The 17,673-nt window shown below is 39.9% G+C and overlaps 1 protein-coding gene across 2 annotated transcripts in view; it reads right to left on the bottom strand.

Moving 5' to 3' along the window:
- The window catches only part of LOC146752365 (nuclear pore complex protein Nup153-like), an 88,920-nt gene that overhangs the window by 33,230 nt on the left and 38,017 nt on the right, over positions 1–17,673 (bottom strand). The window lies entirely within an intron of this gene.

Raw genomic sequence — 17,673 nt, 5'->3', positions numbered from 1 at the left:
AATCCACAGATTAGAGGAATAATAAAACAAAATGAAGTCTGCTAGTGAGTCTACAAGACATCATCTTTAAAACCAAATCACACAAACCAAGAGAAAAAGATGAGATGCTAATTAGGTCTAAATAGATGGAAAAGCAGGAAATTGAAGACATCTCTAAACTCAGCTCTACTAAAGAACTTCCTCAACAGGTTAAAGCAGTTATTTGCTTCAAAAAATGCAAAACTATTTCAAGTATTCTAGAACAATTAATGTTTTTTCCTATATAGTAATATTCCAATTATTGCACCCTAGGCTCATTCTATGCAAGGCTTGAATGATCACCTTATGCCACCTCTAATTCAGTAACTTCATATCATGGCGTAACCATAGTAGGCAGTTACTCACTCCCTCAAACATACTCCCATTATTCCCCCTTCCCTCCTGGCCCCATGTTTAGTGCCAAGCATGATGCTATCGGTATGGCTCATCCCTTTGGTCACACGGGACCGAGCCCTCTTCCAGCCCTTGTGCACCACAGCCTTCTTGTTGCCAGGGCTGCTTGAGAAGCAGAAATGGCCTTGATGCTGCGTAAGCACTACACAACAACAGCTGAACACCGGTCTGTTATCAACACTGTTTTCATCACAGACTGGCAACTTTTCATAGCTACTATAAAGAAAATTAACTCTATCTCTGACAAAACCACTATGAAGAACTTGGCATAAAACCCCACCTCCCTAAAATTCCATAGTGTTTGACTGACAATCAAAAAACTGCATTTTTCTCTCCAAACTGCAATACAACTCTGACTTACTCAACTCAGTATGAACTAACACCAGTTAATTTCATGAGCACCACAGAAGTTAACTTGCAAAAGAGCAGATACAGACTCATACAGGAAAGCATTTATAGCATACAACATAGATTCACCTAGTTCATCACTGATGTTGAAACAGTGCTTGGTGACGATGAGACAGTACTGCTAGTCAGAAAACTAAAGTTGAATGGAGCCAGAGATGCAGTACTGATGGGTAGGGATATTTTTGGGAGTACCGGTTCCTCCACCTCCTAGAGTTGTAAAGTAAAATTTTTCTCTTTTACAAAACATGCTACTTTCTCATCCTGCTCCGCTCTGATTCGCTACAACAGCAAATTTGGAACAAATATAACATTTAAAGTATTGTGTACTGAACCCACACAACAAAACACAAAATACCTACAAAGAAAACTACAGATGAAAGAACATTTACTCTGGTAAATCCAGCCTATACCACATGTAAGGATGCAAATCATATATCAGTACATCTTAAAAACAACAGCGTTTGTTCTTGCCTTTTAAGCTATTTGATAACCAAGACTGAATGAGTTAGGGTTTAAATGAGAACTGCCAATCTAATCACAGGCTGCACAGAAGCACCAAGATCTAAATAGAAATGAGTGACTAAGCAGAGGGATAAATTGGTACTACAGACATTCAAGCGTATCCTACGACTTACAAGTGTTTCACTATTATGGTCTGAAAAGTTAATGGAACTTAGCTATTTTTATCTGCATCACTATTTTATTTGAATTACATAAACATACTCCATTGTTTATGATTTCTTTATATTGCATCAGCTAAAAGACCAACATAAAGACTGACACTAAAGATACAGTCATAGGCAGCTCAGATAACATCCAATCAGAAAAATAATCTTGAATATTTGTGGCTACAGTTTGATAAAATAGATCTTTTCCCCTTAAAACAGGAAAAAGAACCTTTCACTACAAGTTCAGTAAGTATCAGCAATCCTAAGTCATCATTAGCAGACATGCAGAACACCATTTTCTAATTCTCTTTTGGACTCCTGGCCCGTACAAGACTTAAACAGGAAAGAATAAATTCAATAAGCTTTGTTTACATACTTGACACTTGTTTCAAGTATCGCTGCATTATAGAAACCATACAAACCTCCACCAAAACATTCCTACTCTTTGGATACCTTGAAAATTGTAATACCAGGCAGAGGAGAGACATGGTTAAGCAGATAAATCAGCATATTCTTTCATATAATTTAAACTATAGAAATGAAATTGCAGTGAAATTCATGGCTTCCACAGGAGTTGTTACAAGATTTCCTCTTCTTGTATGGAATTCATGGGAAAAAGAAAAAAAAAAAAAAAAAAGTGTGTTATTAAAAGCAATGGGAGATTTAGTTGAGCAGTGAAAATATTTAGTTCAGCATCTTGTTATGCTACACACTATTTTTGAGTTCCCTCTAATCATTTCCTATGGTGGAACATGATGAAGAACTGGGCCCCCTACTTAACATATTTCCCATTGCTACCAAGGTAAAAGGTCACCAATACACAGGAATGTTCACCTAACAACATGAGTCATGCAAATATCATCCTTTACCTGAAGGCAAATTCCTGCCCCTTAATATTTAAATCCCATCTAGCTTTCACTGATTTCTAAACATCACATCCTTCAAATATTCAGAACACACTGAGGGACAAAAAGTCCCTCTCTTTTTTCCTTCCCCTGTCTAATAGGATTTTTCACTTATTTTACCAAAGCAAAATGTTGGCAGAGAAAAAAAAGTCAATTAAAACAAGTTCCCTCCTTTGGCAAAGATGTTCACACTAAAGACAGAGCTGAAGACAGCCACTACTATATCTGACTTTAGAGACCTCAACTCTACTGAGACATCTTGTCTAGTACATGGTGCATTTAATGCATAATAGCAGTATATAATGCACTCAAGCTCACTAACCAAGGGACCATGTAAAATCCACTCTCCTCCACCCTTAGCTAATTCAGTAAGGATAGAGTAATTCTTAAATCTGCATTCTCCTCCAACTTTGTCATGGCCGTAGTTGATGCCACTGTCTCCTTGGAATTCACAGCTCAAAAATTTCTCTTTAAGACTGGTGCCCTTTCTCTCTCTTCTGAAGAAATGAGACAAGTAGGTTTGATTATTTGTTTTTAAATCGCTGCCAAGTGGTACAACTTTTCAGATGACCTTCTTGGAACAGGACCAATATGGGAAGTTGGTTCAGAGCCTTGCCAGGGTAGTCTGCTCTTAGACAGGTGAGGGAGAGCAACGAATGAGTTGAATTCCAAAGAAATATTCCATTTACCTATATTTGTCCCCAGAAGCTCTGTTCTTGTTCTGACACTGTTAGAAACAAACAATAATACAGCCACAGAAGCCTGCTGGCATAAACACATCAGATGGAGAGCAGAATCAAGCCCACTGAATCTTTTATTGCAGTCACTGAGATGATACAGCTACATGGCAGTGCTATAGCTATCAGCTGCAACAAAGCTACCTGGAACACAGTCATTTTTCATAAAACATTCTCTATCCAAACAGTGGAAGAAAATAGGAACAAAGAACCATTTCTTCCAGATCAGCAGAACTTCGCTTCTACCAGGTCTGAACCACAGTGCAAGTCTGCTTTCACAGACACAAAGGTTAGTCCACAAAATACTAGTCCAGTTTCTAAGGCAGAGACAAAGCTTGCAGTGGTGATAGAGTGTTTAACTTGGGTTTCCAGTATGGTAGCACCACAAAGGTCCAAAGGCTTTTGGCCCTGAAGACCTTTTACTCCATTTTGAGTATAACATACAGAAATCCTTCCTTTAGACTTAACACCAAAACTTTGGAGAGCTCCAAATAGTTCGGGGAATAACAAAACCCAGCAAAGAAAAGTCAGGCCAATTACAAGCACGCCTTGCTCACTGTAGATTCAACCAAGTGCTTGGATCAGATGAAGAAAAAGCAGAACGATACACTTTTCACCGATACTTCTGTCTGCTCATTCCCTCTCTGCCCTGGAGCAGTCAATTACGCATTAAGAGAGCACAGCAAAGACACCACTCTCAGCTGTAACTGCTTTTGCAAGGCCACATCTTCTGTCTCAGAAATCCCAGGCCACAGTCTGCTAATTGCTAACAGGCTGAAGAGAGCTTTGCAACCCCTTAATGATAATAACCCTGACAAGCCAAAGAACAAGGCTGACAGTGAAAGGAAAGAGACCTAAGTGTCACTCGTTTCCTTGCAGAGGCATTGCCAAGGAGAAAGTGTTTAAGAATTTGCAAATGCAACTGAGCAGTACAGCTTGCAGAGGTGTTGGAGAGTGTTCACAGTCAGCCTAAGGCATGGTGGCAGCACCCAGGCAGGCATGGAGGACATGGGGACAGCACCACTGTGCTACGTGGGGCTCTTACACCTCATCCTGAGATTGCTCTAAGGGTCAGCACCACTCATTCCTGCCTTATCCCTGTTTCTGACCACATTTTGCTTTGGTTGTGATGGCTTTGGGATCCTTTGACTGACTTCCAATTGTTTTTCGGCCACTCCATATCTGACATTTTGACTCCTCAGATGTTTGATTTTGGCTTGTATGTTCTGCAATGCCCTATTCCTACATCCACCCTCACTGTGCTTTCCTGTGTTTCTTTGAGTCCTAATCAGGAGGCTGTCTGAACTGATAATTGCCCCCCAAGGCATGGTCCCAGCTGCAGGAATACAGTTCTGCAACCTTTTACTTTTATGTTTCAGCTGCATCCTATTCTGTCTCAACTCAATTTATAAGCCAGTGTTCATGGAACACCTGTGGAATTTCTGAAGTGCATTTACATGTGATTGTTGGCTTGTACTTCAGGCAACAGAAGCAAATAAAAACTGAAATTCATTGCAATGACCTAGAGGTACAGGAAAGCAGACCTTGAGTCTTAATCACTTGAACACGCCATGAATGACTTAACAAATTAATATTAAAAACTGTAGGAAATACAAATCCTTCTCAAAATAATGTTCTAAACAGCAGAGAGTGGTAAAGAAGAGTATTTATGCTTCTGTTCTACACAATTAATATTATTTACTACTTCAAAAGAAAATCACTGACAAAGCTGGCTACAACATAAACATAATCTAAATTTGTTGTCAGCTAATAGAGGCCATGTGCGCCATCACCTGGATGTGAGAAAATGATCAATTTTCCTGTTACTTCTGACTACAATGTCTCAGCAAGATACAGAAAATAAGAAGTTTTCCTGCCTTGTCCTTCTCCTTCAGAGCATTTTCATTTAGTTCATATTCACATTGTTTAAAAACAGAGCAAACTCACGCTGGTCATGCTGGAACCACTTGACCACTCTAGTGTTTTACTGGAGCCTATTCTCCCTCTGCATTGGAGACTTCTGAGCTATAGGGAAGCTGGAAGAAGATTCAAAACACTGAACAAAAACAGATGGTTGAGAATGGTGTGCTAGAATAACTCCCAAACACAAACACATAGGAGAAAAGTCATGTTAGGTTTAAAAAGAGAGAATACTAACCAGGTCCCAGAAAAGTCTGAAAAGCTGTATTATGTTTTTAAGTATAAGAAACAATAATTCACCAAACTTTCCAGACATAATTTGATGATGCTTCTGTCTCAGGTGCAGAGAGAAGAAGAATTTGTTTAAAGTGTGCCAAATAATTCACCATGATATTTAGTTATGCCATCTGGAAATGGGATATAGAACTCAGATTTCTCTCAAGATCAGATTTAGAGAAAGCATCTCATACTTTGATAGGCCATTTAAAAGCAAACATCTTACAGCCGACCCCAGATGCTTCCTCTATTTGTATCAAGTGCTTATTAAAGCTCCTCATCATAAGTAGGTTTTTGTTTTCCAGTCTTTTTATTTCCAAGGGCAAACACAGATGGTGCACAGCAGCATAATGCAGGAAGGACTCAGGCTGAGAATGAGCAGCAGTGTGGCAGAGGGCTGTCCCACGTGGGGTGAAGCTCAGGCCTTGCAAGCAGGAAGATTTCTGGTCATGCAGCATTTGCTAATAAGCAAATGTCCTGTAAGCACAGTCTCGTGGCTTCAAGGTACTGCAGTTTTTCCTCAGAGTCCAATAAAGACCCATCAGGGATAAGCAGCATCAAAGAAAATTCTAGTTAAATAATAGTGAAAAATGTGGATCAGAACTGAAACTGGAGCCCATAAAGGGTATGGAATACTCATCCTTGGAGATTTTTAAAACTTGATTAGACAAGAATTCCAGTAACCTGGTTTAGCTTTGAAGCGTACCCTCCTTTGAGCAAGGCATTGGACCAGAGGACCCAAAGGTCCCTTCCAACCTGAATTATTCAATACAGCTAAACGGCACTAGCTGTACTGATGCAGAGCATTGGGAAAAGACAGGCAGGTAAGATTTGCAAAATCTGTCAGCCTCAAGATATCAAACTTACACTTGCAGGGCAAAGCAACAATGGAAGTAATCATCCTTCCCCACCAACAGCAGTATCACAGGTATCCCACTGATCCTTCTCCCCAGCCTCTGACTCATCCATAGCATGCTCTTTATGGCAGGGCTGAAGTAGAAAATCCATTTCCCTATACCCTTTCTCTGCTCTTTCCTCCAGTACCTCCCCAGCAAAATTTTCACATTCCCACTGCGTTCACCTGAGCTCTGAATGCCTAACAAGAAATGCAAAAGCATCTAGCAATCATAATAGGTGTTAAAATCCTGCACGTTGTTTTTACCTGGTGTAACAAGCAACCATGAGGCATTATGCAACTGACCCAATTTGAGGCATTTAACATACCAAGGCTTAGCAAAGAGTGCCTGCTACAATCTATAGATTCTGTTCCCAATGAAAATCAGTAACCCTGTTACTGGAGGCAGAGCCAGACCCTACACGTCAGTGCAGCCTATCCATATTTCTAAATAAGTTGTGCAGGAAACATATTAGTTTCTAATCTTGGTGCTTCAGTGCCTAAATGAGCCTCATCACCATAGCAACAGATGGCTTCACAATCTTTAATGCCTTTATTTTCACAAGTCCTCTGAGAAATAGAGGAGGACAGCTGTCCCCATTTCACAACTGTGTAACTGCCAGGCAAAGAGGCAAAGTAATTTGCCCCAAATCCTGCAGGGAATGTATGGAGAGCAGGATGTCAGGGCATCAGGTTTCCCAGCCTTCCTACACATGCTCCAACCTACCCCATCCTTACTGCTAAAAGTACTTCCTACATCTATGGATACAGGAGCATGGCCTTTAAAAAAATGTCTTTTCTATTTGAAAGCTTGGGTCTCCTAAAAGGCTGGCCTGTCTCTGCAGGGAGATGACCTACAGAGGACGTCCAAAGGGCAGTGGAAAATGGACTTGGCCAATTCATTAAGCCGGAAAGCAGTGATGCCATGTGTAAATCTCACAAGTTTCATAGCGTTTTAAGAGGCTGCTAAGGGTTCTAATTCTGTAATTCCTTTCTGTTGTATTTGGCAAGCATCTGGCTTTTACTCTGTCCACAGTGTGCACTCCAGGGAACAACACATTAAGGAAGCCAGCAAAACCAATACTTGTCCAGTTGTTCTGGATGTGTCAGATCACAGCAGATTTTCCCAGGCAGGCGCAAACTCTGCAGAAAGCCATATCTCCCCTTCCAATGTCATCTGAACTTGTATTTTGTTTTAATTCAGTCTATTCTCCTTCCCAGGCATAAAACTTAAATTTCCAAATTTGGGATATTCTGATCATGTCCTTCTATGTTGAGCTGTTTCAGCACAATTCATTGCCCAATCAAGATAGGTTTCTAAACCCATTTTACGTTGTTCTGTTTCCTCTCAAAGTTCAGACATTCTCTTGATTCTCTTATTTATAATGGCCTATAGGTAAAACAAATTTAACTCATGCACTTTGTACCTCTATTTTATGAGGGGGAAAAAAAAAAAAAAAAAGAAGAAGAAGAAGAAGAAGAAGAAGAAGAAGAAGAAGAAGAAGAAGAAAAGAAGTAAGACAAGGTTCATTTATCAATATAATCTTTTTCGTTTACAATTAGCATCGGAGTTGTATACAAAACATCTCAGCCCTAAAATGCCTCTACTTATCACAGCAGTCTACACAGTTTATATTTATGAGGCAATTTGCACAAATGCCTTCAGATTGATGCGGCATTTATATTTATTTCATTTTTCTACTTCTGGTATTTTGTGTTCCTCTTCCCTTTATATTGCCTTTTTGAGAAACCTGCTTCATTCATCTCTCAGGAAGAACTGCTTTAAGAGAGGCAGATGGGAGCACCTATAAAGTGAAATATCGAAACTGTCTCTACATGACATAAGCGTCCTCCTGGTACTGCTGAATATTACAGCTTTTAAAAGTCATGTTTTACTTTGGAAATAGAAGCAATTACTTTTAATTGTAGTTCTCAGCATGAAAAACTTGGAAAAGGGATGTTTTTCTCCTCTTCAAGTCAGATCCTTATATTAAAAACAGAAACACTTCAGCACACACTGAGAAACAGGCCATAGTTACCCTAGGAATATACAGCAGCAGCACCGTTAAGCATGACTACATTAAAAAGATATGTTAAGTGTGAAGTTGCCTTAGGTTTATCTTGGCTGTCTTAACTCTGATGAGATTAGAGTTGCAGAAGCAAATGCAAACTGCCTGTCCCTGTTTTACTACAATAAACTTGGAGCTTCTTTAAACTACCAAAACATGTCAGTGCTTCACTGTATTGCCCTGTTCTGAATGTTATAACTTGGTTCTTCAGTTATGGAGAAGGAGTTGAAAACCACGACAGATGCTTTAAACTAAAGATGGATTGCAGAGCTACACCACTCAAGACAACTGATGCTAGGAACAGAGTTCAGCTCAGGCTACGCAATTGACCTCTTCAGTTCAAATATGCTGTGATGAAGTCTATCAAGCAGTCTGCTACAAAAGAAAAAAAAGTCAAGGCAGCACAGAGGACAACACGAGGATGCTGTGGCAAAAATAGACATAGAAACCAAAGGATTCATGTCTATGGTGTGGAACATTTAAACAAATGGACTTCTTGATGGATGTCCCAGCAATGGGGATTAGTGTTGCTTTTGTAACACTAAACTGAAGGTTTAGTTCAAAGGTTGAACGTCCACATGCTCATATACAGAAAGTGTAAAAATGACCTGTCTCCCTTCATAGGGGTGGAAATTAAACAGCATTAACTAGTAACTACTTACTGTGGCATCACACACCATCGAAGAGAGAAAATAGAAGTACTTTAAAACATATGAGGCGCATAACAATTTGATGAACAGGCAAATTCAGCAGCCTTTGCCTGAAGTTGAACAAAACAGGTTTCACGTGTCAGTTTGCATTTATGGTTACTAACAACAGCTATTGGCAAGGATTAGGTCACCAAAAGTAATTTAGATGATAGAGCACGGCTGGAGTGGCATACTCCCAATCCATTTTCATTCCGTGTATTAAAACAAACTTCCCTTAGATTTCTACTTGCATTTCTCTGAAACAGTCTCACTAGAAGATAGCACAATTGAATTAACAACTGCTTATATCAAATGCATTTTTCTTGCATGTTCTACCTGCCCAGAGGTATGTCTGAAAGTGGACCAGAGTTTAATGGAGATGAATTTAAAGAGCACCTAGAGACAAGCAACTACTAGTCACCATTATCCTTCATTTAAATAGGTATTGGAAAACAGTATCAAAATAAATTGCTTATTTGAAAGACCTTGGAATCAGTTTCCTATCCGAATTCTGTACTATTTAATTAAGGAACAATACCATTAAAGTGTGGGTTGTCACCCTCCGACACTGTGTTCAACAGAAAATTGAAAACCAGAATGCCTGCCTACGCTGTTGAAACCCAGTGTCAAACACATTAGAGATTTGCTGATTTATAAAGCAACAGACAGAGAAAAACAAAAAATAATACAATTAGAAGCCTTAGAAACTATCCTATTTCATGAAAATAGTTCTGTGTATCTCAATAAAGAGAAACAATGGTTGTAAAAAGAGATAGTGTCTCAAGAGGTTGCCCTCATTTATATGAGATTGTCATCACAGACGCATTTTATGAAGGAGTAGACAACTTATTCTCACAAACACACAAAGAAAGGATATACGTGGCACTCAGTCTGCCCTCTTGCCTGAATGGGACTGGGAGCATACTTCCAGTATAAGTGGTACAAATATTTCAGCTTTATTACATCTGCTGCTTAGCAATCGGGGAGGTAAAAATCCATGCTTCTTTGGCTTCAGAGTGACTTCGCATGCTGAACTGCCTTCAGTTCTAGTTAGTAGATAGCAAATTTTGCTTTATGTTAATAAAATGGACAGAGTTTAAAGACAAGTAAGACACATGAAGTAAAGGAACTCATCTATAAGGGGGAATTAAGAGTCTCCATAACCTGTCCAAACCACTGGATGACACACTTTTGCTTCATCTGCACTTCCATGCCAGAAACCACTTTGTTAGTCTGCCCTTCTGCTTCTATCTGTCACACAGCAACAAAATGCAATGGAATATTGGTGGGAATTTTCATTCTCTACTGCCGTACCACCACCATCTGCCTCTAATGTTGTAGGCCAACAAAGTAGGAAGCATTATTTTTGAAGCAGACCTCATATTTCACCAATGTGGATGAATTATCATTAGTTTTGTTCAAAATTAATTTTAGGTGGAATATATACAGCAAAATAAGAAACCTTTTCCTCTGATGAGAACCTTCCTGCGAACTCCAGAAGCATGAATCTCAGACTGAGCTTCCCTGTGTCGATGGATCAGCACGAGTTCCATACAGAGCAATTTCATACACTGCTGCATCAGATCTCTTAGAAACAGTACACTTGATATCTTAAGTATTTCTTGATAGTGATTCGTACTAGGCAGTAGAACATCCTCCTGAGAAAAGATAAGGCAGCCTTATTGTTGAGAGCATATCAAACCAGGAGAGCACAATACTAGAAACCATAGTCCAGAGGATAAAACCTGTAACGGCCTTGTTGATGACTGAATAAGGCTTTTCCATCTTTAATATCTCCAGCGATGCACAAGCCCTTAGGAAAGCAAAACGGATTCATATCTAACAAGTCACAATATTAAATTCATATTTTGGAGGAAAGAAAAAAAAAAAAAAAAGGGAATTCTTCTTGCTATCCTAAAGATAAAATGAGGTCTATCTAACTACTAGCACTACTGTGGGACTTTAGGACTAAATTTTAAACAATCTGCCATTCTAATATAAAATATGAACAAAACTACTGAATGCTATTTTTTTCTGAACTAATACTTGACATATTTCTCCTTCCTTTATTCACATTTTTCTTCTCCTTCTTTTCCACTGTAAGTGGACTCACATAAATACTGTTCCATTACCTAAATTCCCAGTCCAAATTACAGCAGTTATTCCTCTAAGGAATTGCTGAGTTCTGAATAATAAGATCTTAGTGAGCTTTCAGCAAGAAACCAGAGAACAAGGTGCTCCTCTAAAGCAATATCAGAATTGATTTCTTTACATTTGTCAGAAACAACTGGAAAGAAAATGTATTAAGTACAGCACTGTCAGCCACAATCGACTGAAAGCCTGAAAGACTGGGGGAAAGAAATTGCTAATCCAGGACCCTCAGAGTCTTCTTGACGCCTACTTTTCACAGAAGATCCAGCTGTTCTAGAATTCAAGCTGACCAAAGCTTTCAGAAAGAAGACTGCGAAAAACTGTGGCCAACCCAATATTCAGAAATATGGAACAAACAGATGCCAAGAACCCAATCTGCCCTTTTCAGAAAACATGCCAAATATTGTTCTCTACTTTCCTGTATTCCCTCCTATATAAACTTGCTTTTTTTATTTTTATTTTTTTTAAGAAGGATAAAGAAATGGTTATATAAAAGCACACAGAAAATGGCTTAATTTAAAGAAAAGCTGTGCTCTAAAAGACCAGGAATACTTCACTTATGCTTGTAGAAAAGTATCATAAGCTACTCAAGTAACTCCCAGACCATTTAATTTCAGTAAAAATCACCTGAAGGAAAAACCTGTGAATGAATATCATGATTCCTAGCAGAAACAGCTGGCTTTACACCAGAGCTAAGCCCTCCATCTCCATCCACTACATAGAGTGAAGCAAGACCAAGGAATGCAGATCATGCCCAGAAAACAACCTCAAAATACAAGCGTGAAATAACCACAGCCTATGCCATTTCCTCCCCTTACTTCAATCTTTTACCAACTTCTGATAAATTAAATTAATTTTAAAAAGCAAGAGAAGTTAAACATCGGAATGAACATACTGAGTTGATCTCTCTCTTCCCAGATGTACTGGTTGCTACCAATTTCCCGTGAACTTATCTATGTTAGCCAAATAGGCACCTGAATAGCAACAGGTTCTCCTTATGCCACAGAAAATGAGAGTGCAGAGTGCATAAAACTGTTATTAAATGGAGCCAGAATCTGTCAAACAGTCCTTAGATAAGTGACTCAAGAGGAAAAATGATTTGGGACAAAGGCTATGACTTTTTTGTTACTGTTGTTCCAAAACACTTTCCTTGTGGGTATTAACAGTTCAACGTGAGTTCCTCCTGTTTCAATCCTTAGCTGTTTTTTTCTTCCTTTTGAAGTTTTGCCCAATCACTTATAATAATAATGAATAATTTACTAAAAGAAAATCAAAGAAAACATAAGTCTGTCTTAATATTGGCATGTCAAATGATGTTTAACAGTTGCTTAGCACCACGGATTTCAGTAGAGCATTTCCTCATCCTCATTAGTGTAAGTCAGAGAAGCAGCAGCAACACAATGAAACATTTGCAGAATTTTCTAAGTGGCTTACTTCATCTAAGAGGAACAGCACTTCACTATAATAGGAATGATTATATGTGGATTTAGCTCAATTAAGCATCACCTTGGTAATGCTCTCTCTTTTGTTATCCAAACATCCTTGTGTATGTTTATCAGGACGACTGAAGTTTGCCCAGGAAGCCAAGTTAAATTTCTAGCTTTATAGTTAAAGGAGCCAAGTTTAAAGAAACATTTCAAACACGTACTGGCTGTATTCCCTGACAAGTCCCTTCCACCTTTTTTCTGAACCTTACCCACGAAATTAAATATATTAGGTTGCATGATCAGAGAAAGAGTGGCTGGTCATGCATTCCCACTGAGCATACAAGGTACCTATAGAAACTAAGAAAGACTTCTCCCAGGCAGCTGCACAGATAAACTCATTTTTCAGAGTTGTTCTGGACTTTATGCTTCTGTAAAAGATAATACACATTTCCAGATAAAAATCTCATTTCCCATCTGTGCTGCATCCGATGCATCATGACAAACATCTTGAATAAAAAGAAATCTAAGGGACTCCTAGAAATAAAGTATAAACTCAAAGGGCATTTGATGGAAAATTCAAGAACAACTTGTGAGTGGTTTTTTCATGTTTTGTATTTGCACCTATGTGGCATATTAACTTGGTACCAGCCTGCACATGCAGACCCCAGAAAATTATGCATGAATGCTCTGTGTCCTATCATTTATAGGGAGCAAGTTCCAAACACACTGCCTACTTTTTTCCTTGTCAAATGGCATACACAAGAGGCAATGTTTACCATATTTATAACACAGTGTTCAGGTTTGTAAGGCTTAAATCCTACCTGTGGCAGCAAAATTATTCTGTGCTCAAGTTACTCATGTCCCCTCGTTAACTCTTTACTACAATTGGTGCCTCATGGCAGACAAGCAAAAATCTAAATTCCTGCATTAAGGTGTCATAAATCACAGTGTGGCAGACTCAGATTACACCAGGATTCATGCAGGCTTTTAAAAAATTGCATAGTCAGAATGAGCAAGCTAACTGCTGGGAAGTTAAAAACCATGGCATCTCTTTGCGGCAGCTTTTCCTCTTCTGGTCTGTGTCCGGACAGTTTCTTAAAGCTGATCACACATTCATGTGTTCAAAACTAATAGTGACAAAAGCAAAAAGATAAACAAAGAGACATAGCAAGTTCTCTTAAAGCATTCTGAATTCATAAAAAATTAAGGTGATAAACAAGAAGTACAAAGATCATGCTCCTTTAAAATAAGAAGGCTCATCACGAAAGAAAACTCAAACGACAGTCACCTCACAACAGAAATATCCTGGTTTTCAATGTTTCTTTGACTATTCAAGTGCTCCAACAGCCAATAAGATCAAAACACTATGTATTTTTAGTAAGGTACCCAAATTAGACGTATTTCATAACAAAAACTCTCAGAGAGCATTCTTGTTCTTCTATGTCAGCTACTGCATTTGCATCAGTTTAAGGGCAAAGTTCTTCTAGTTCAGAAGAGAGCAAGCAGTGCGTCATAGAATGGCTCAGGTTGGAAAGGACCTTAAAGAAAATCCAGTTCTAATTCTCCTTAATATTCTTAATATTTTTTTCCCCACTGAAAAGGACCGTGCTTAGTAGAAAAAGGTTTAGATACCAGTCCCATGAGGTCCTTCGACAGTGCTAGTACTTATTTTTCTCCTTCACAAGGTCATTTAAATTTCAAGCATTAATTTACGTGGTCCTTCATGTCAAAAGAAAACAAACTTGTTGTCACTCAGTCCATAGGTTTCAGATTACTTCTCAATGAAACATCTTCTTAGACATTTTATATACATTCACCCAAAATGGTACATGAAAAGAGGTAGATGTTCCTATCTTCAAGGAGCTTAATTCATCTTGCATTTTATACCCCTCTGGACAGGAATTAAATAAAAAATACCCAAAAAGAAGCATAGAACTTTCATATGACACGGGAGGAAGAAGGCCCAAAATGAAATTATACTCCAAATAGAACAGAAATACAAGCAAGCACTAGCGAGGGGACAGTTCATCTTTTTGCAGTAGAATTTTCATCTTCAGCCAGGAATTGCTGCCCCTGAGCCTTCAAAGCTAGCTGAAAGAGAGAAGCCTCAAAACCACTTGCTGGGAGACAGCATCAATTCAGCCACAACTCAAATAGGACAGTCCTTATGCAAGTCACAAGGCAAGTCTGATACTCAGTAGCACTTTGAAAGCAGTAACAAAACATCCATTCACTCATGTGGGTGCCATTTTCTACATAGTGCCAGTACAGCATTCAATTGGGCGATATTCTGTGACAGTAGATATGCTCTCCATACAAGTGAAGGTGTAAGAATCATAAAGTACCTTTGTCTGGAGATCAGCTAGAGCTGAACTGTTGTTGGTAATGCACTACATTTTCTCCACTGAGTGCTAATAACTTGATGTATGTGCACTTGACTTCTGTTTTGTATCTCTTCCAAAACAGAAAAACAAGACACTGGATGTAAGAAGTAACTTTTTTACTCTAAGATAAATCTACTCCAAGATGGCTTATGAAAATGGCTAAAGCACAGTGTTATGTACAGGAATAAAATTTATTCACTTACTAATAAAAACTTCACTTTACTAAAAAACAGAAAAAAAATATATATTTTTAATCTTGCATAATAAAAAACCATGTAACTTTCCTTTACACCAGCAGCATATGTCCAACTAAATACTTGGATAGAAAATTGTTTCTTATTTTACCTTCTTCAAACTGCTTGATAAACAAATCTTAAAACAGATTCCATACACTGGCAGTGAAAATTCATTAACAAAGGTTTCCCTCAGCGTCTAAATCAGAGTGATCTTGGGTAACACAAAATCATAGAGTCATAAAGGCCGAAAAAGATCTCCAAGATCACCAACTTCAAGAGACAGAGGGAAGCAGGAAATTTTATTGAATAATAAAACGTGCAGCACGTGAGGCTGGCGCATAGTGATGACCAAGCAGTGGATGACTGGAGGGAGGGAGGACAGTCCTGCAGCCAGCACCAGCACCAGCACCTCCCATCAGGAGCCTCCTGCCTCGGGCCCAGGCCGCTCCACCAGCACCGCAGGGCCCAGCACAGAGCCAGGGCAGGCGGCCACAGCGGGTCCCTCTTCCCAGGGCAGGGACCGCTTGTCTGGGGGGCCCCGGCGTCCCCCGAAGAGGAAGGCCCGCAGCAGCCCCCAGGACTCTGCGCCGCCCTGCAAGAGGCGGCCCCGGCGGCGGCACTAGGACGGCTCCGGCGGGCCGGGAGCCCAACATCTGCCTCTCGGCCTGCTGCTTATTTATTAGAATACCTAATAAACATCCCTTAAAACTTAGAACAAAAAGTCTCTCTGTTATTGACAAGACTGCTGGCTTTGCTGTTCCTACCCATGCTGCCCATGCCGCTTTCTCCATATTTCAGTCCTGATAGATAGAGGGTGTTAAATTTCATCTTTGTTGCCATGACCATAAATCAGTACTCATGATATTACTAATAAAAGAGACAAAGATGCCAAAAAGCAGAAGATGGACCAATTGTGATAACATGTGATGACTTTGTGTGCTGACATCACAAAATCAGACCCCGTCCCAAACCATCCCACTGTGAGTAATGCAGGAACTCATCAGAGGAAGGAAAACACACGGAACACTAAAGAATCAAACTCCAACCCAATAGCAGCACATAGCCTTGAGTGATACCCTTGATTTTTGAAACATTTAAGTTACATCATGATCTTTTTTTACTTGAATCCCCTGTTGTTTTTTTTAAATGGAGAACAGCTTCATATGTGGTACCTCTATTTGTTTTTAAAATTTGTCCATTGAAAAACTCCAAATAGCACGAGGTACCAGTGGCTGTTCAAGCGAGCATAGGAAAAATGAGAAACAATCCCAGATTATTCAATGAAGTGAAACAGCGTAGCAAGCACACCTGTAATAGACTTACTGCCTCGTTCCGCAGCCCAACCAGCTCCAGGAGGGATGAGGTGCCAACCATGGCAGAAGAGCTGCATCTATTCCACCTTCATTGTGGATCATGCATCATCTGGTGATGAACTGGCAGAGCCTACGGCAGGGCCCTGTGGCATCAGCCCATCTGGGGGGACCCAGTGAGCCTCCCAGAGGAAGGCCAGTAACTACTAGGATCTGCCATCACCAAAGAAGAGGCCTCCCAACCTGCAGCAATAAACCATTGTCCCAAACCATCCCACTTCAAGTAATGCAGGAATTCATCAGAGGAAGGAAAACACACAGAACAGTACAGAACCAAACTCCAACCAAAGAACAGCACGCTGCCATGAGTGAACTCCTTAATTTCTGAAACACTTAAATTACATCATGACCGTTGCCTTGAATTCTGTGATATCTGACAACAGAGTACAGCTTAATATGAGGAATTCAATGCAGTGAAAAGCTTCAGCAAGTGCACCTGGAACAAACCTTCTGGCACCCCAGTCGAGAAGTCAGCAGAGCCACCTTGTCCACTCAGTGCAGACGTGGCAACAACAGCTGAACAGCAACAGACCAGAAGTTACACATGAAGCACGTCAGGCTTTTATTTCACCACATTTCACAGACTAAGAAGGATCAGGATAGCGATCCCTCATGTGTGTCAAGTCACCACTGCAGGCCTGGTACTGGAAGTGTACGGGCTATGCTGCAAGCAAACCCTGTGTAGTTACTGAACAAAACGAGCTGGGACTGCCCTGCGATCTCGCACAGATGGCCATAGTCAGGCAAGGCACACACACACATCCTACTCACTGGTGGCCAGTTAATTCCACAGCACTCTGACAAGCACACACAGTTGCCCCAGTGGCTACTCAGCATCTCAGTGATGGAAACGTATTAGTAATTCTAGTCCTCTATTCTAGTCAAATGTACTCCCCTTTTGCTACCCTCCCACAGCTAATTAGCAGCCCTATGCCTTTTCTGCAGTGGCTGGCTTTCCAGCAGACCAGAGTACTGCACTTAAGGTTGAAGAGTAAAAACAAATGCTTATATAAAGGAATGGTGACAATGCTGGGGACAGTGACGACCTTATGTTCCACTGAAGTGAACGGTTCGCTCAACAGCCATCTTGGGTAGCACAAAATCAT

This window comes from Coturnix japonica, unplaced genomic scaffold (genome assembly GCF_054131305.1).
Source record: "Coturnix japonica strain WE unplaced genomic scaffold, WE-NBRP24 Scf046, whole genome shotgun sequence".
NCBI lineage: Eukaryota > Metazoa > Chordata > Aves > Galliformes > Phasianidae > Coturnix > Coturnix japonica.
Note: the sequence above shows the minus strand (reverse complement) of the source record. Positions and strands in the feature narration are given on the sequence as shown.